The following is a 20,454-nucleotide window of genomic DNA, read 5'->3' as shown; positions in this document are numbered from 1 at the left end:
CGTTAAAGTTGGTCTCACTTGTTTTGGTAGCTCCTGAGACACAGAAAGTAGCGATATTGCAAGTCCTGCCAATGTTACAGCGATCTTTCAACATTTCCCACTTTCTTTGACACTGAAATTGAATTCTTGAATAATCTCGCGTTCTCCTTTCTAGCGCCAGTGATCTTTAGCTGACACAGTTCCGCGCTTGGAGCTTCGCAATCTCACCCATAAATTTAGTCGCGTTCGAGTTTCGGTTTAAGTGAAACGAGCAGCTTGCGCTGAAATTTCATTTCTCATAGCGCTCCCTATTATTGAAATTAAAAATTGCTGATAACGGGTAACTTGAAGCGATTGTCGCATGGTATAAAAATCAAATGGTTCCTATAACGTAAATACGTAAATACGTGGCACCAATATACTCTGGATATGTATTCGTACACACTCATCCAAGATTCCAGTGGACCACCTTCGGCGAATGTAGAAGCTCATTTTTCGACTCTGGCCTACAGACTTTTTCCCTTAATTTCTCGACGTCTAATCGACAAGACATCGCTTCCTACGTTGATCAATGGGTTTCAACTAATCGCGGCTTAATGTATGCACACTGTTTAATTTCTGCCTGCTCCTTTGGTGCGTACACTCGGCTTCTCACGAGGAAGAAAAGGAGTCCCGAGGGCAGAGGAGTAACGGGTGCGAGACAGAGGAACGAGAAGAGAGGAAAATCAATAAAGGCGAAGTCCTCTCCCTTTCTCTCGGTCGGTTTCTCAGCACAGCATGGCACACAGTTGCAGCATATTAATCTAAACTAAATCGTTTAGAGATTCGAATGGTCACCGGCTGAACGGCCGGCGTCGACACACGAATTTCACGGAAACACGAACACTGATTATCATTCTGGAAGCAAATACGTCTGTGGTATATTAATGGGGGGCAATCTCTCTTAAGGCGCTCCGTTCATCGGCAGGAAATTTCTATAATTATTTTCGTCCCGGAGCCGGAGCTCATTAGGTCGGTTCGGCCTGTGTCGCCCCCTTCTCCGCCGCTCTCTTCGCCCTTCTTTCTCGCACCCATCTCTTTTTTCTTTTTCGCCTCTACCTGCGCCATCATCTCACCTTTCCTAACCACGAGCGCGTACACGAGATCCTCCGTCGTCGTCCCCATCCCCGTCGACTCTACACACTCCCATTTTTTCTTCTTTCGTTCGCTCCGTCCTCTCCAGTCTGTCCTCTCTTCGACTCCTCTTCTTTTTTCGAGACCGCGCGAACGAACAGCGGCTCCGAGTATCAAAACATCTGCATCGTATATCTACGAGACGCATCTCCTGGCACTGGCACTTCGGTAATTATCATTCGGCACCTGTTAGAGGACGCCGCGACGCCGCGACGCCGCGACGCCGCGAAACTCCGAGCGTGCCAGGTTGTGATTGCACGAGGTACAGGTGGAGTGCGTGCATACGAGTGGTCAAGTATCCCCTGAAAGCCTTGCCAACAAAAACGCCTCCATCCGGCGGAAATGCCGAGGATGGCTAGGAGGGCAACAGCACTGAGTAACTGGCAGGTGACTGGGTATCATCACACTTTTAATAGATAACTAAGGCGAAGGACAAGTACCGTAGAACAGAATTGTACGTATAAAAGGTCGAGAAGTTAGGAACAGGTTGAGCACACCCCAGCTCCGAGGCACGCAACAGCGTTTCACCCTAACAATCAAGGGTTAACGACTCTTGGCAAAGAGCAGAGTCCGAGTGGAAGAAAACCGAGACGCGAGGCGCGATTGAACGACTCGCGCGAACAGCTTCGCGGGTTTAAATGGTCGCATTGATTGTCGGCGAGATCATTTTTCACTGGGATGCGAGAAAGCGGGTGCTGGAAGTAGGGAAAAGGCTCGCGGAACGTGTGCCGCGTCGGTCCCCCCTTGCATTTGCATATGAAAGCCAGCAGCCTCGGTTTCCTCCGTTACCTAGCAGAGTTCGTTGTCACGCGGTGGGCAAGGAGCCATTGATTGGCAGCAGCCGGCCGTACCTTATTTCGCGTTCCGAAGAATGGCACGCTCGTACCTTGCCGCTGCTTCGAGGAGAGATGGATAAATGGGCAGGCGCGCGGTGGAATTCCTCCGCTCGAAAAGGACACACCGAGATGCTTTGCATGGACGCTCAGGCTTTTTTGGCGTTGCATCTTGAGCTAGGAGCACGATTTGCATGCTGTTTCTCGCGCGTTTGCCCCCTCTGGCGGTTGCAGCTCGCTGCTTTTAGAGCTTGACTCCTGCTGATTTATGGAAATTCTGGTATTGGCGGGAGTGGACCGAAACTTTTCTTTTTGTAGAGGCGTAAGTATTTAGCCACCGAACGCGTTCGCGATCTCGCTTCGTGGAGAGGATTAAAATCGAAAAGCATTAATCAGCAGCCAATTAAATTAATTGAAATACAGAGTTCTCGTATTCCCGTTACGCTCCAATTGCACCCAATCCTTCGCTCCAACAATCCTGGCCAAATTAACGAAACAGCCTTCCCACTCGAACCTTCGTTCTGACGAACAAGCAGGCCAGTCGAGCAAGGTTACCACCCCGTAGTTAATCAGGGGACGGCGAGGTCGCCATAGTTGGAGTGTAATTGCGAAATTTGTCAAGGCAGACGCGGGTTAGGACACGAAAAGGGTCCCTGGAAGAAAAAACCATCGGCATTGACAAAAGCTCGGGCAGGGGTCGTGGGTCGTCGCGGATGTGAAATTCCTCGCATTATCAAGGTCAAACGCCGCGGTGAACGTGACTTTTAGCGGGGCTGTTAGCTCGCGTCACGCACGACCGACCATGATAACCGACGACAATGGATGTTCTCGGAAGCGTCAGCCCTTGCCCCGAGAGTTATAGAGTCCTGCTTCCTCCTCTCGGGCAAGTTCTGAAAAAAATGATTAAGGATACCCATCGACATTCCGGGACGCAAAGCGGAACGCGCCGCAGATACAGTTCGATATCGTAAAATAAATCGAGCTTAAGTGATATCGACGGCTGGCGAAAACGAGAGAGACGGAGATTCTCCGGCTGTCGGCTCGCAGAAAGCACTCGGTCGGGTCGCTCTGAGTTTCGATCCACCGAGGAATTCGACGAGAACGAATTTCGACGATCTTTTTATTTCCACCCTTCCCGCCTGACGCTCGTGATTTGTTTTAGTCAATTTCATTCCGGCCGCTCGGCAATTATTTACACTGGTTAATCGACAATTTCACGCGTAATTACGTTTTAATTTTAAATCATCGCGTTCGACGCGATCTGTTCTCGCTTTCTCTTCGTCTGGCGTGTGCGCGAAAATCATGGTCTCGATGCTCGGGTTGAGGCGCGTGGGATAGTCTCGAAAAACGGCTGGTAATTTTTTAGTTCTGTTAGCCAGATTTGCTGTTTGTACGCTACAAGTATAAAGTGTTTTACGATTTCTACGAATTCTTCCTTTGAACCCATTTTAATCAACGCAGAGGAATTTTCGACTCGCCCTCAGCTCATTGATTTTCTAGTCTTCCGAAGCTAACTATAGAATAATGTTTCCAGCGTTTTGAGGCTGGGATCAGCGACTTGGAAGCAGAACTCGAAGGAAGTTCCCTCCCGGCGAGCAGCACCGGCGGCGTCGACATCGATGCAGGAAGAAACGGCGAAAAAGGTAGGCGAACGATCGTATCAGCGGAACGAGTAACCGCTTCGCTGTAGAGGGAAGGAAAAAAGAAAGTTCGCTACACAGTCGGCTGAGATATTACCGTCCATAGAATCCATTATGCCGGGCAGCGATCGCGACTCGTTTTCAATGCTTTTTCTTCGACAGCCCCCGTTCAACTTTATCGGCCTATCGGCGGATAGAAATAGAGCGACGGAGGCTTCGTACGTGCTTTTTGCTCGGCCTCGTCCGCTCGAGTTCGCGGTAAACAGCGAAAACGCTGGAACAAAGCCCTTGTGCTACGAATAAAAAGACCTCCATCCTGAATATTTGTGGAATCCGTCGCGATTTATTTACGAGCAGACCTGGAATAATGGGTCCAATCGGTCGGTAAACTACACTCGTAATTTATACACAGTAATCTATAGGACGGGATAGTTAGAGTCGCGCGGCTATAGCTTCATGTAAATTAGATCAGCAGGAGGTGAAAGAGCCTAAGCCTATAGGACCAAGGCTCTTCTTGATTGGGAATCTTCTGCTTTTTATTCTCTCATCAGCAATTTCGTATGGAAAGTTGAGCCAACGCATTAGTTTATCTAAACAGTTTCATTATCGGTTACGATCGTGGTGATTGCATGCCATTGATCATATAAATTTATAGGCACTATATCTGGAAATTTGTTTTATTAAAATTTCAACATGCAAAGCAGCCAGTTTTATAAATCACCCTCTACGTTAAGGGTAACCGACCGCAACTACATTCCAATCGTTTCTAAGCATCGTTCGAACACCCTCGCGAGTTGAAATCGAGACACGTTGGCTATCGACTCGTCAGCGAAGAAACGCGAGAAGTTCGAAGGCGAAAGTGGACGACGTTATCGCGACTTCGCGAAAGTATCGGTTTCCGCGCCAGCCGGAAGCGTATCGCGCGATAAAATATGCATTGCGTGCGGTCTTCAGCGGGGAACCCCGCACACGCACTTGACCCGCAGGTATAAGGTAGATGTTGCGTAGGTGAGGGAAATTAAACCCGTAAATCGAGCTCTCTGGCTCGCCTCGTGGCGAACTTGCGCCTGCCGTGACGAAATCGAGCTGCGAATAGGGAAACTTTATTCGATTCACCTGTCAGTTACTCTGAGAATGTTAGTTGCCAAGCACTATGGGGGTAACTTCTCTTCTTGGTCACGCTTATCGTACTCGTTTGCGATTGACAACCGCGGAGGATCGTTTTCACTCGAATGCGGGTACGGAAATCCCTACTTTCGCGCGGTGCTGCTCGATTTATCGGAGGATACAGTTTTCCTCGCGAAACATTCCACACTCGAGACGCAACTACGGATTGTCGCGAATTTCTGGCTAGTATCGAATGGATCTGGGGAAAGAGATGCAGGATGCGGGAAATGAGCTTTTACGAAGCGGTAGAGCTGCTAATACCTATGTGGCTTTTCTGGCCGCAGACAGTTAATAGTTCGCAAAATATGCCTTTTCACGAACGTCACGCATGTCACGGTCTTCGCTCGACTGCAGAAATAATTCGAAAATTCTGAATCAACCTGTATTTAATCCCATTTCAATTGTAACACAAATCCCTTAGTAAATCAATGAAACTATTTTTTCAAACAACACATTCGAAACAATCTTCGAACGCTGGCATTCCCGCGAGAATGCCTCGAATTCCCCGGATCCGCGAATTTCGAGAGAGAAAAACACGGGCTGATAAATACGCTCGATCGATCGGCCCTCGATTCACGCTGGCCTGGACCGACTGCACCGAAGGCATAGGCAGAAATTACTAGATACAACCTCGCCGCTAATGTTTATCGTAATATCCCCATTCTCGTGGTGGGTGCTTATTTTTTCGTCCTTTCTGCACTCCTCTTGGAAACGGTCCGAGGTCGTTACGATCCCCGGATCCCTCGCAAATATGAATTATTAAATTTGGACAAAGGTTCACGCCTTGGCGATGTGCATGCTGCAGCGGCGCGGGATGCAATAAGACAACCGAATGCACCGGTTGCTCCCTGTAATCAAGCGCAATCATGGCGACTGCTTATTTACACCTCGGGACTCGTGGAAGCCTGTACAACGAGCCACCACAATGAGTCCCGTCTGCAAAAATCGTAAACACCATGTTGGCGCGCGTTGTCTAAGAGTCCGTGAGTTCCGCCACGACTTAACTGCCTGAGGAATTACTTTTACTCATGGTGAAGAGGGTTTATCCACTTGGGGAGGATGCTATAGAGTCTTCCGAGAGCTATGCTGAAATAGATACTCTAGGTTTAACTCAACCAATAAGAAATCTGAACTGCAATCTTTTTATTCACAAAGTATCCTGGGATTTGCAATAAGGGTTAGACCTTCAATTTCTGGATTAAATTTTATGCCTGTTTATCGCGCGACACACTTACCTAACTCATTCCTCTTCTTTATTTAATCTCAGTATTAGCGTTTAGCTGCTAAGCCAACTTCAGCATAATGAATAATCCTGGAAACTTGGCTCTTGTTAGAGAAGTTCTTTTTACGCGTCTCGTTAAAAATTCTTCATTTTTTCTATAACATTTAAGAGAAGTAAATCCAAAAATCTGACTTATCTTACCTTCGCCCTCTACTTTTAAATCTCCTAATTTTAATGCACGATCGCATTTATGATTCGGCACAACGCGTTCCTGTGCATCCTCGACGAACGTCCCAACCGGTTTCTGAGACAAAGAAATGCACCATCCTGCGTGCACCACGAACTTAGGGTGTATCTTGTCTTCGGCAGAACAATGGTCGAGAAGCGTGTCGATTCAATGGATCGTCCTCTTACGTGTTAATCGAGATTTACATCGTAACCGCGTAATAACATACCTGGACTCTTGAACGGAGCGTCGGCGATACTTCTCGGGTTTCAGTGATATCGTCTGTGAACGAACGTCGCGAGCACACTTGGTTTCGTACATTCCCAGAAAAAAACTAATCGACAGTTTATTAAGGGTTGAAGAAAGTTAGGGATTCGGTAAGGAGACGTGATTTCGAAATTTGCCGGGGCAAAGTTTATTTCCATCCGAGACAGCAAGTTACCCAGCATGATAAATCGACGGTTTATACTAGGCACACCAAGTTTCTGAATTTGATAGATTCACGGTCTATACTAGAACCCGAAAGCTTGGGAAATAACAGCGCGAAGTTTCGTGGCGAACGGAAATTTCGAAATTCGACGAGAAACAGGATGAGGAAAATTGATTTGGACACGTGTCAGACTCCGTTTGTGGCGTTTCGTGGATCACCGATGGAAAAAGGGACGTGGAACATTTGTATCCGCGAATTACAAAGTTTGAAATTAGCCGACCGACTAACGTACAATCCGCAAAACTTGTTCGTGTAATCTGTTCGACCTGTCGAAGATCGGTTAGTTGTTAGATGAGAAAAAGGAGGGGAAAAAGTTTGAAAAAAGTTGGCTGGCTCCGGCAGGCGAACCAGTCAGTCCTAGTAGTCGGCCAATCTGTCTGCCCAGAGCCCAGAACCCATTTTTTCCTTCTCCCTGCTCGATCCTTCTCCACGCGGCCAAACTTTCTTATATCCACTCGATGCCACTCTTTGCCTTTCCATCTCCTCCTCGGTTTACACTTCGATCTTCCACTGAATTCAATTACACGAGATCGCTACGGTCAACTTCGATACACTTTTACTTCTTCCTTCCCCGTACCGATAACCCTTAAGTATTTACTTGGTTGTTCGAGCAAGTTTCGCCGAAGGCTCTTCCAACAGCCATTTAACTTCTACCACTTTGTCATTTGGCGCTTTATGTAGCCTACGTTTTTTAAAAGAATCCCGGTCTCTCTTAACACTTTCACTGCTCAGTGAGCAATGAGGGTATCTTGCGCATCAAAATAGCCAATGCTCTTAAAATTTCCTCCGCAAGCACCACCACTACCCTTTCTTTCAAAACCCCTAACGTTCGCAATGGGTGTTCCCCTATCGAGTCTTCAGAGTTCTCAACGAGGGGAGACTCAGTTTCCTCGCCTTTATAATAATTATTCCAGCAAGGGGATAGAATTCGCGGATCGAGCTCGTAACTCAGACAGTTTGAACGGAGCAGTCGACTGTCGAGCAGAAGTCGTGTCGTGGCGCCACGGAAAGTTGCAGATCTCCAGGCTTCCAACTTCTGTCAAGTGACGTTCGTGCTCGCGCAAACTGCCGGAGAAACCGGCTGCTTCTCTCCTACCTGCTAGCGTGTTTGCTCAAGACGTTTACAACGTGCCGTACCGTTGATCCGTTCCTCGACAAATACCGACACGATAACGGCCTCTAACACGATATACTGCTAATAGCGGATTCCTTACTCTCGACCCAGATAAACTCCAGAGATTAATTTTAATACCCGCCGCGAAAATGGATGCGTGCATCCTACACGCGTTCTCCTTATTCAACTGATAAGCTACCGACAGTTTAGACGTTTGCAAGTATATTCGGTTATCCTCTATATTTGTCGATGTGAAAGCCTAATTAGAGAAAGATATTACTCCCTGTAAAGTTTGACGAAACCAGGAACAATCACGTTGACGCAGAGTCCATGTTCAACATCGTCCTAGTTCTGTTGAAAAATCGCTGCGACGCTGCACATATTTAGGTTTCGTCATCGGGCCAGAGACACCCTCTGTCTGGATCCCCTCGGATTTAATTGCATCTGAACGGTGGAACTGCAAGCGTTGCACATCCTCGTCTCGCAACGTGCCGTGGCTCACGAACTGCTGACTTCCGGAACCGCCTTCGAGTCCGACCTTTTGCTTCTCAATAATTAATCCCGACTCGTTGGCCTGGTCTCGATTATCTTCTGTTGCCAACTGAGATCGAATCGATTCGCTCGTTATATAGCCAAGTGTCGTAAATGGTAGGCGAGTTGGTTTCAAGTTAGATTCTAACTTTATTTCTGAAAGGATAACAACCCCTAATCACCGTATAACGTTGAAGAAGGTCATTGTCCTTTTCGATTAATTAAAGGAGCGGTTACGCGTTGCTGGTCAGCTCACGTGTTGTATACGTTTTCTAAAAGTAATCCGAGCTGAACCAAGCTCCGTAATGATCACCAGCCAGGAATTTACGAGCAAAAGGGATAATAAGTTTGTCCTGGTTACTGGTGAGCGACGACAAAGGGCTGCTCGATAATCGAACGATCCTGCTGACAGTAGCGATGTTTGATGCAGAAAAAAATGAAAGCTCCTCGGGCTGAGCATGATCTCGCCCATTAAATCGCCGGACAATTTTCCTGTCACATATTTCTGTCCAGCGTGTCGAAGAAATGAACGACAGACGGTTTTTTCATCCCCCCGGTGTCGGGTCGTCACCCTCGCCGCTACGGGGTGATCTTGTTGTCACTCGGCCGAAGAATAATGCTCGTCTCCGGCGTCAAAAGCCGCCTTCCCTTTCTCGCTCGTTTCAAAAGCCTGTGCCAGACGAAACAAAAGCCCTCCGTGCTCCCGTGGAATGACCCGATGCGTTTCATTCGTCTACTTGCGCATTTCGGAAAACAGGCTTTTCCGGTGAAGGATGACACTACCTGACTTTTCTTTCCTGCCTCACGACTTTCAAATATTTTATGCGCAATCCTTTTTGGTATTAATAAATTGGAGTCGAGATCCTGTCGCGGTACTCCATCTATCTTGCCAAGAATTCATCGAAAAGCTATAAAGATCTCGTAGAAACACCTGAGCGATCCTTTTTCGCTCCCTCTTCCTTTCGTCCGACCGTTCCGAGAACTAACTAGTTCACTGGAATCAAAAAACAGGTGTACCTTCCTCCGCCCTCGTCTCTTCTATCTCGATTCCGATCAGTTTGTTCAGGGTCGAGTCGAACGAAGCCGCGTCGTCGATCCTACTTGGTGCGAACCGATTCGACAACCCTAGGGAATCGTTAATCGCGCGGCTACATCCGGCGAATCGACTCGTTCCTGTCCCAACCCCTTCGTCGATACTTTTCTCTTTCTCTATCGTGTCTCCACCGACGCACCGTCGCGCATTGTAAACTGCTCCGCATACACGGGCACGCGAATCGATAACGAAACGCACCCGCCACGGTATTTTATACGAAGGATGATAACGTTACGCGGGAAAATATTTTAGCGAGATGCACGCCTACCCCACTTTGATGCCTATCTTGAATATTAATTCAGTGCGTGTTCGATTTATTCCCGAGATCGTTATCTACGATTTTGCATACGAAGCGCCCGATGCCAAATCGGGAACAGGCTGTCGCGTTACGATAGCTTGTTTCCTGTTCGAGTGCATTTACGTTTTCTACCTGCACTCCAATTTACATTCTATCTGTTCGAGCGCACGTGTACTTAAGTACATGCGCACTCGAATACTCGTACAAACATAAATGCAGTGCTTTCACGTGCTTCAATAACCTCGCGTTTACACAAATTTTACAAATTTCTTTCATTAACTAGATCGAATAATTCTCTGGAAAAATTGGAGGGGAAACAAGGTGGCCCAGATTTTCATTAAAACGCCCCACGCGGGTCGTTTCGAACGCTTCAATTGTTGCCACCGAGCACACTGTGTTTCCCTTGCGCGACCTAGTCCGGATCGTAATTATTCTGCCGTTGAAACATTTTAAAGAGGAAATTGTTCAATTACAGAGACGCGAGTGTACGTTTAACCCACTTTCTCACTCTCGAACTGTCGAAATTGTTTGTCTCTCCAGAAATATAGCGGAAAATAGGCTCTAGGTTTCTTTCAAACACTTGTGATTTAAGAACAGAGACAAACGAAATGAACGATCTCTTAGGCAACGCTATATCCTATTTATTCTAACAATCCGAAACGAATTTGTTCGGAGAGCCGGTGCTATTCGCGCAATATTCCGCTAAATTGTAGTCCCTCGTAGCTGGCTGCGTACTTCCGACGATGTCGCGCGAGTATGCATACAATCTTAAATGCTTTAAGATGGAAATTAAGCGAAGATTGCGCGCATTGTGTAAAGCCACCTGAGAGCTCTTGAATACATAATAGAACAGTATGTCAACACCTGTTTCTGATTACTTCACGAAGCGCCGACCTTCTCCCACCCCCCCAACATCGAAATTTCATTTTTTCTTTTCCTTTCGCGAGTCCTACGAGAAGGTTCGTTAACTTTTTTTCGACCTCCGGTCCCTGCCTTGTCGGCATCGGCGAGAGTCAGCAAAGGAGAATTAAATAAAACGCTGTATTATGCTTTATACGATATTTTAGGGATTCGGGGGAAGGGTTAATTAAAAACGATGCCGAGAATTTAATTCGTTAAACTTCGTCGGTCGTCTCCGCCCTCATCGACGACTAATTAGCCATTATTCAGGTCGGTAGTCCGAGCAACGCGTCAATTATCTGTATTTCGACTAACATCGGGGACAAACTGATACCATGGTAAGGGGAACAGGTCGACGTAGGCACTGAGCTCGCATCTATCGAACGAAATTATTTAATTAAGCGAATTCAACGGAGTCCAATTAAATTCTTCGATGAACGTCGAACCTATCGAACGGGTTTCCGTTTCCCTCTTGCGATCGCCACTCTCCAAGTGGAATTTCTCAGCAATTTGTCTTCCGGCAATGGTAATCGAGGACGTCGGTTATTATTTAACGCGACAGCCGTAACTCGATATTCCGTAAGAGCCAGAAGAACATCTTCCTGTTCGGTTAATTCATTCAAATTGCTTTCCCACGTCTTCTCTGTTTTTCTCCGCAAAAACTATTCTCCGCGACATAAGTGGCCTGGGTCGTTGATTTGCCCATTGTCCTGATCTCGTGAAACTTCTCGCGGACACTTTTTCAGGTAACGATAAAGATGCGCGAGATATGCGAAGAAATGCATCGTCAAGAAGGCTTGAAGAGAACATGGGTGTAATAATATGCAACATTTTCCACGTCCTACTCGAAGGGTTAGACATTAATCACTTTGTAGAACTTTGAAATACCTCAGGATAGATTTTCACACTTCTCGAACAATAACCACTTGAATTTGCAATTTTCACACCGATCTGTTTGCGATAAAGGTGCAAGAGAACAGAGTTTACAACATAGAATGATTTGCTGAAGTAGATGTTCCGTGGTGTGCCTGGGGCGTTTAACTACTGAAATTATATTAACCATACTGCTATGGTTTAACAATAATAGAGAGACCAGTTACAAAATCCTCTTGATAATCAACAATTTTCACTCCTAGACAGTCTGGAAGCTTACGCGTAATCGAGTTCCCAAATATCTGCAGGGTAATGTAGGTCGAGAATTTGAAATTACCCTCGATGTTGAGTCCAACTTCAGTTTTCCATTGTCCAACATAATTTACATTCGAATGAGTCTCGTTACCCAAGAGAATAGAAGCACTATGCTAATAGAATAATCCCTGTCCCGATCGTGAGACCTTGAAACCTCGGAAACTATAGCACTTTGAAAAGAAAAACATCTTCCAGTATTTCCTCCTTTTTGATATTTTTCCGATGAAGTCAGTAGAATCTTCCTCGTCGTCCTTCGAAAAATGCATGGTCAACTCGATCGTCGAAGCGTGAGGCTTTTCCCCCACCTCGGAGCCAAAAGACAGGAATCCTGATCGAACAGGGCGAAATTACCAGCGGCTAAACAACCCGGCCATACGAAAGTGTTAACTGGCCCAGCTATCCTTCATCGGCCGCATCATTTTTGCGCTCAGGGCCCGCCATGCGTCGGAGAACCGATCGCAAAAGACCGCGATCCTCTCTTTTCTCTCGCTCCAGCGCCAACGGCTTCCTAGCGCGGCAAATTATTAACAATCAGGCAGGTGTTTGCGCGGTTCGCAAGATTTGCTAACGAGCCGGCATTTTCGAGGTGCCGACTCGAGGCATATAATTATATGCTCGCCTCCCTGTGCGTATGCATGCTCCGATACAACTGGTTATATCTACAGGGTGTTCCAGTTACTCGTGATCGAGACAAAGGTTGAGCAAGTGGCTTGCTGATGAAGTTGTTGCTGTAGAGGAACTTCAGACGTGATAGGTATTCTTTCTTGCACTGTGCTTAGAACTTATTTTCTTCAAGTAAATAATTATAGAAGGGTAGAAATGTACAGGAGTTTTCCTTAGTTGGAAGAAGAAAACTGATACATCTTGAGATTCGACTTACAGCCAAAGGAACATGGAATTTGAGATCTTTGGAGATAGGTTTCCCATTGATCAATGTTGCCAGTCGATTCTTGAGACTTTGAAGCGTACATGTTGTTCGTTATTGTAGTCTCCGTGAATTCGTACCGGATGTGAGTGGCTTTCCAGCTTGCTGGGTTCAAGTTTCTCAAGATAATTGGATTCCAAGCTTGTGGACTGTAAGGCGTGTCCTCGTGGAAAATATTTCTGAAGTTTCTCCTACATGTATGTTACCTAGCTCCAATATCAGCGTACTATAAAATCTGAAATAAAAACAGTTACAACATTCCGAAAAGATTTTCTAAAGATTGAAAGAATTCTTTGAAACGTGGTCCCAATCAACTTAAGGGTTAGAGTCACTTTGTACATCGGCCTTTGCTCCCTTCTTCGTCATCTGCTCCTCTAGATTTATTTGCATCGGAATGCATTTCTCCAACCACCCCCTAGAACCACTTGACCCAACAATCAAAACGTGCTTCCGTTTATACCTTCTCCTAATTTACGACTGCAGTATTTCTCCAGTGTCGATTATACGTTTCCCGGCGACGAAACTCGACGTGTCTGCGGCCGGTGTTGTTCGCCATACACGTGTGCAGTGCTGGAAAATGAAACGAGAGGCCAGCGTGCTACTCTTGCCCCAGAACCGTCTAATTTCACCACCCTGTATAGCAGAGCGGCTGCAGCGTGAAACCGGTGGGTATGATTACCCACTTTAGTTAACGATCTTCGCAGCCCTGTGGCGGTTCCGAGAGGTCAGAAAGAAAACCGCAAGAAAGAGCAAGGAACACGCTGGACCTTGAAGCCCGCGTCCAGTCTGCCGTTTACGAATATCGATGAAGTCGAAAATTGGTAAAAATATTCTCTGTGACACGTTTGAAGGTGTCGCAAAATAAGAAATACTACAAAGAGATAGAATTGTTTTTTAAAGTGTGTAGATCACAAGTAGGACTTTGACATAGAGGTCGACTACCTGAGTTCTCATTTGCGCGAGTAGCTCGAGGCTGTATGCCTTTTTTGTTTTGAGGCGGAACGAGGCGACACAGCGGGGCGACACAGCGGGGCGACACAGCGGGGCGACACAGCGAGGCCCGGAAAATTCTAGCCCCACGCTCGATTCGGGGTAGGTCTAGCCAGGCATGGCCTGAGAAATGTTTACGCGAAAGGGAAACATTTAACTCGGTGGTGGTGTGATAATGATGTCAAAAGCCAGGTTGTCCTCAGTTTGTGTCGAACCGTGGTCGATGCATCGTGTGATTCGTGTCCGAAACGTCGTTGGTGCTCTGTCTATTTAGCGAGCGTTCGGGACTTGGTGGCAGATTAGTCGACTCGTTGTCCGTGTTTGTACGAACAGTGTTAATTGTGAGTGCCCCTACGGAATTATTTGCTAGAGAAGACAGTGCTACAGCAACATCGTTTGACTGTTTAACGCTCTGTTAAATGTACACTATTGTGCCTTTCATCTCTTCGTTAACTCTTGATTTTTGAATCGCTGAAAAAGTACTCAATCGCTTGTGGAACAAGTTTCTTCGTCTCTCCCTTCATTATTCGCATTCGATTTTTTTATTTTCCTGAGATTAATCGCAGAATCTCCCCTATTTCGTGCACTCCTCTATGGCGCGAACGTTGCAGACAAAATTTCACCAGCGAATATTCGCGGCAAGTATGCGAGAAAGTTGGTCCGAAGTTCGAACTTGGTTCTTGGAGGCAGCCCCGAGGATATCCCGCGTCACGACAGTAAATATTCAAACTTCGGTCATCCTTTTCGCGTGCTCGACGCGAAAATTGGCAGCTAAAAGTTTGTGCCGACACTTAGCCTCGCTTGTGCGCCTGGGCAAGAAGTCAGCCCGGTGTTTCCAGCCTCCGAGAATGCTCGGTGTTTCCTCTTGAAATGGTGGCTGAGGGCGTTCAATTAAGGAGGAAAGGAAATCGGAAAGAGATAAAGGCCCATGAAACGGCAAGTTTAACACGAAACGATACGTGGCCACTGCGCGCCCTCGAAATATTTGTATTGCAACAAATGAACCGAGACAAATTGCCATGCAATTGTTACGCCCGCAAAGGAATTTTGGAAAAAGTCTTTTCTAATTGAAAAATTGCATTGAAGGAACATGAACTGAAAATATTTTGAAAAGAGAAGAGAAAGAATGGGCAATCGTAGATAACTCTGAGGGGGTGACTCTTTTATGAGTCGGAGCAAAAACTTGAGAAGTAAGATTCTGTCCGAAACTACCCACTCTTTTATTGCACGTCGGTTCCCTGGGGAGAGGGAAGTTTCGACGATAAAGAAAAACTCAGCACTTTCGATCGTGGCACGTAGGAGATTCGAGGGTCAGTTTCTTGGAAAGAAGCAAATATTTCCGAGAGTTTTGGACACACCCACTGCTTGAATTTGAATTTTGAGTGATCTGAACACATTTGACGACAATTGAAATTTTAGTAAAAATCGCTGAAGCTGCAGGGTATTTACGAGTTATCCCTAGATCCCATATCCCCCGAAACCCTCCTATTACCTCGTTCCACGACGTTTCCCCGTTGACGTATTATGTGCAACGCGTAAACCATAGAAGTTGACGCAAGTCGCACCTCGCGAGGCAACTACGCTCGATCTCCGTCGTATTTCAGCGAGACTCGCGACTGCCAGCTCGCGAATTGCGTGCAGGCTTGCGAGCGTGAAATTACACGCCGGTGCTAGTAACCCCGCAGCGCGGTAAAACGATGGAGGGATGTAAAACGTGGACCGTTAGACGGGGCGAAGTAGAGGGGGAGGGGTGGCTCACAGTCATCTCTCGTGATCAGCTCGAGCACGATCCGAAAACCCCTTTACTTTGGAATTCCGTAAATGGGAGCAGCGGTGCAATTAGCGTAATCAAGTGGCTCAGATGTGCCGTGGAAATCGCGTATTCACGCGTGCGAAGCTTATTGCAGAGGAACACAGAATCGCGGGTAGATCGATTTCGTCTCGCGACACAAATAAATTGCCATGTTGGATTATAAGGAATACCAGGAGTGTAGTTGGCGCAGGTAATCGAAATTTTATAACAGTATTGAAAAGCCAGCCAATAATTACCAGACGTTACAGAATTCCACCTACGCTTTATGAAAAGCAATCAGTGGAAACATGAAAAGCTGGAATTATCCGAGTACGAGAGAGATGACTCGGTGGCAGGTTTTTCCGATCGACGCGACGCCGTTAGTCTCGGTTTATCTTGCACTTGGTCGCAAATCGAACGAGCTCGAAAGCCCGACTGGTGGTGAATATTATACGGGGAATTTCGGTAGGTTTTTCGAAGTGTCGCATGACTTTTTGCCCCCGCCGTGAGAATAAAACGCACGGTCCACTGAACCGAAAGATTCTAATTATTACCGTCGAAGCCGTTTCGCGCTCGCCCACCTACTCGTCAACTCGGATGTAATAATAAAATTGTAGGAAACGCGTTGTCGGAGGCCGCGCGATTAATTACCGGCCTCGCCAGCGAACGGCAGCGGACGCGGACTACGCCGAGGTAAAACGACGCTTAATTGACACGACGCACGAGTACCGGTGTCGTTTCCTCGCTTCACCGTTTCTCCTTTTTGCAGAAATGAAAAAAAATATAAACTCGCCTATGATCGCTTCTTCGCCAGGAAAAATCGGGAGCGCGATAAATGAATTATTTTTATTGTACCGTCTATATTTCGCTGACTGGGCTACGGCAGTAAAAATTTTATCAGATATTCAAATTAGTTTTGTTGAAACTATTAATGTTATCTGATCGTTTCTACTCTGTATGAAGAAGGAATGGAATACAGATTCTCGATTCAGTACATGGACGGGTTCCATTCGGCGTCTATTAAAAATCCAGTGTATCCGAATTTTTCTTAGAGCGATCGTGATTCGAGGTATTCGATGTAAATGCTAGCGCGACAACGCAACTCCATAAAATATTAAGAACGCACCGGAGAGGAGCAAAAAGTGGTCTCCCTCGGAAATCTCCCCATTGAAAGTCTTCTCCTCTTTTGCCTCGGCGTTCGCCGATCGGTTTACCGATTCCGTCCTTTAACGGCATAAATCTCGTTTAATAAATGTACGTAGTCGCGCCAGGATCCGGATACGGTGCGTAAGGCGTGCACCATTTATCATTCAAAGCCTCCGTTTCGCTCTATCGGAGTCATCTGAAATAGCGGAAGAGACTATAGGTCAACAGGGGAGATTCGAATTGAGTTCGCTGCAATGTAAATTGCCTATACTAGCACATCACCTGAGATAGTTACCACTGAGTTCTTCAACATTTTAGCTATTTAGTGAAACACTGGGATCAACTATTTATCATTTTGACATACTCTCGTAGTAATTCTGGCGATTCAGAGAGAGAAATGAAAATTGATCAATAAAATCCACCTCTCAATTAAACAGTGTCAATCCTATTTCATTCGGTCGGAAAATTGACAACATTTCCCCAAAATTGGACAAGTCGACAGCCTCCGAAATGAAAAAAATCGACATTGTTACCTGGAAATTGAAATATAAATACCTATGTATCCCTCTCCCGTGCCTAGAAATAAATTTCGAATCGACGATTCATCGACGCACCGATCGGCAGAGAAAAAGGTTCGGAAAAAAGCTGCAGCGAATATTCTCTCAGCTCCTTCCGACTTGCAGTGAATTATAAGATACCGTGGCGATCAGATACAACCAAAAACTTCCGTCCTCTAGAAAAATTACAAGCCACCGGACCGGGCGTGAAAAAGATGAATCGCACCGAGCAGCGACCGCTGTTTTACATGCGATACGAGCATAGACCCGTGTTCACCGGGAGGAAATAACTTCGGTGTATACATATAGCATCGATGAAAGTCCCGTGGAGGGAATGCTAATGCGTTACAAATATGCTCACAATACCGGTCGTGTAACTGAAAATTATAAGGAAGTGTCGTTCAGTTGAAGGAAACATCAAAAAGTTATAATTCAAGTTACTATGGTTAGGATTTTCAAGAGACCTGTATTAGGCGTAGAAGTTACGATAAAAATTGGAGTAACTAGGGGATGAAAACCTTCCTCGATCTTTAATCGTCATTTTTATTCGCGCTGAACTCAGATCTAATGCTCGAATCGCAGCTCATCGTTATCGGGGCGCCTGAAAACGCGAAACATTCGCTGTGACTGGATCGACGGGAGAAAAGACAGTAAAGAAAAGGGGAAAAAATATTGTTGTAATCGCGAAGGCACGTCTGCTCTCGGTGTGTACAAAGACACGCAGCGCAGCGATTTTCCGGTTGGCCAGCTGGCGTATTCTTCTTCCTCGTTCTTCTCCCTCGTTCTTCTCCCTCGTTCCTCCGTTGTATTGACTTTCTCTCATCGAGATGCGCCGGAATAAAACGGAGAAAAGCATTCGATTCCGCTCGACTCCGGCTGCACAGAGGCCGAGGCTATTATTACAGGCTTTTGGGTCCAATAACTCTTCAGCTCTCACTTGTTGCTGTAGTCGTTGCGCGAAGGGCATCGCGGCGTTTCCCTTTTGAGGATTTTTCACCAGGCGAATGGTGAACAGGGTGGAAAGCGGGGGAAAGATGAGGGAAAATGGAAGTTGTCGAATCGATGAACGTCTGAGTGGAGCGACACTACCTCGAACCAAACGGGTTTCGATCGCTATGAAGCCAGCGAGAATTCGTAGGGGGCTCTTTAATTTCGCCATGCTTCGGCTGGAAATAAAAGTTTATAGGCTCGTCTCTCAGGTTTAAATGAATTCCAGACTGTTCGCCTTATGTTAGTCGACTTGTAATTTTGTTCTGTTATACCTCTACACTGTCCATATCTCATGGACAAAGAGGAAATCGCTCCTTCAACATTTGGCAAGAACATTCGTCTATGGGGTCTAATCATCTGATTAGACTAATTTCGTGACAAAACACTTTATCGCGAAAACTATTCTTATATATTCGAGATCCATGCAATCATAAAACTACCTGTAGTCAATTCATGTCGATAAACAGATACTTGTATACCGAATCAAACTAAAGTAATGAATTATCGAAAGTGCGATTAGGATCAGATAGCAATATGCTATCGGGTAAAGCGATCTGTACTTGACATATCTAATTATTGTAACTGATTCTATTGCGTTACCTGGATGATATCATAAAGAAGTGAATAGGTACTTTTTACAACTGCTCGCTGGTCATTTTCGTTCTCCCTTTAACGTTTAACGAAAAACGCTGATCATGGAGGAGAAGAATTAATTTTTCAAAGAGACGAAAGCGAACGGCACTTCATCTCTGTAAATGCCATCAAAATTCCACGGAAGCCGGCCACTCGATATCCTAGTCCTCTATATCGCGATCCGGGCCATCCATACAAATCGGATTTTACCAAATTGGAGTACAATTTTCACGAGCGTGGCTTTGCCATGCTTGCTGCGCGCATGCGACGAGAAAGAAAAGAAAAGAGTAAAGGAAGAAGAGAGATCGGTGGAGGAAGACGGTTCTAAGTCGGTTGCGGATGATGAAGCGAATCAAGTAACAGTGGTGGCTTACGTGCGATGCAGCCCTAAACCATCGCCCTGGGGAGCATTTCCTGGAAACGCGTTAGCAACGAAACGTCTGTGCTTAGAATTTTCAAGCGCGCTGAATTACATCCCCGTCACGGAATCAATGGTACCTGAAATACGTAAGCGACAACGTCGTCGACGACGATGTTATTCCGCACGCCAGCTACTGCTCCACGGTTAAATTCCCCGTGAGAATTTTAATTTATTCCGATGGGAACTGAAAGGCGGAAGAAGAGGCAACTAAGTTGGAAGGAACGTCGTACTTGTTCAAGATTAGAAGATACGCTTGTGATAGGAATTTTTCTGCTCCAGAGGAAGAGAAATTATGGAATTATCTCAAGGATCAACAGCTTTACACGTGTAATATTTGCAGGGCGAACGTAATCGGCAATAGACGAATGGAAGCATAATTTCTAAAACATCATTCAATTAGATAGATAATTTATTAGAAATTAATTTGTATTTATTACACATTGCAGTGGACATCCAAGATACATAATCTTAATTAAATTAAATGCTCATGCATGACAGATTATCTGAATGAACTCAATCATTCTTAAACAGCTCTAAAGCTGGACATATGAAGATTGAATCTCCAGCAAACATCGGCATAAGTTCTTCTAATACTTCTAAACCCTATTAAACGTAATCTCTCGTTCCAGTAGTTACATCATACACACACATTTTATAGCCACATGTGACTAATAAAGTATGCTCCCATTTTCACATTATTTCAAACATTTGAATACCTAGAATATCACTGTCAATTCCTAGAAAAACTTTTCTTTAGATTCTAAGCAGGTACTTCACAATCGGAGAGCTGGGCAATGCTGCAGATGAGGAATCCGATACGACTGTAGATTCAGGTGCGAGGGTGGAAGAGATTTCTGGAGTAGTAGAAGTGTCAGGTGCGGCTGTAGATTCAGGGGCAGCAGAGGTTTCAGGCACGGGAGTAGATTCAGGAGCAGCAGAGGTTTCAGGCACGGGAGTGGATTCAGGAGCAGCAGAGGTTTCAGGTTCGGGAGTAGATTCAGGGGCAGCGGAGGTTTCAGGCGCGGGAGTGGATTCAGGAGCAGCGGAAGTTTCAGGTATGGGAGTAGATTCAGGGGCAGCGGAGGTTTCAGGGGCAGCAGAGGTTTCAGGTACGGGAGTAGATTCAGGGGCAGCAGAGGTTTCAGG

General features: G+C 46.0%; 1 long non-coding RNA gene across 1 annotated transcript in view; it reads left to right on the top strand.

Moving 5' to 3' along the window:
* Positions 1 to 20,454, top strand: part of LOC143187266 (uncharacterized) — a 129,023-nt gene that overhangs the window by 45,603 nt on the left and 62,966 nt on the right. Inside the window, exon 3 of the long non-coding RNA XR_013003176.1 lies at positions 3,520 to 3,628. This is a non-coding gene — a long non-coding RNA (uncharacterized LOC143187266). The remainder of the gene's footprint in view (positions 1 to 3,519; positions 3,629 to 20,454) is intronic.

The sequence above is a fragment of the Calliopsis andreniformis genome, unplaced genomic scaffold (genome assembly GCF_051401765.1).
Source record: "Calliopsis andreniformis isolate RMS-2024a unplaced genomic scaffold, iyCalAndr_principal scaffold0022, whole genome shotgun sequence".
NCBI lineage: Eukaryota > Metazoa > Arthropoda > Insecta > Hymenoptera > Andrenidae > Calliopsis > Calliopsis andreniformis.
The sequence above is the reverse complement of the archived record's forward strand: the minus strand, read 5'-3'. Positions and strand labels throughout refer to the sequence as shown.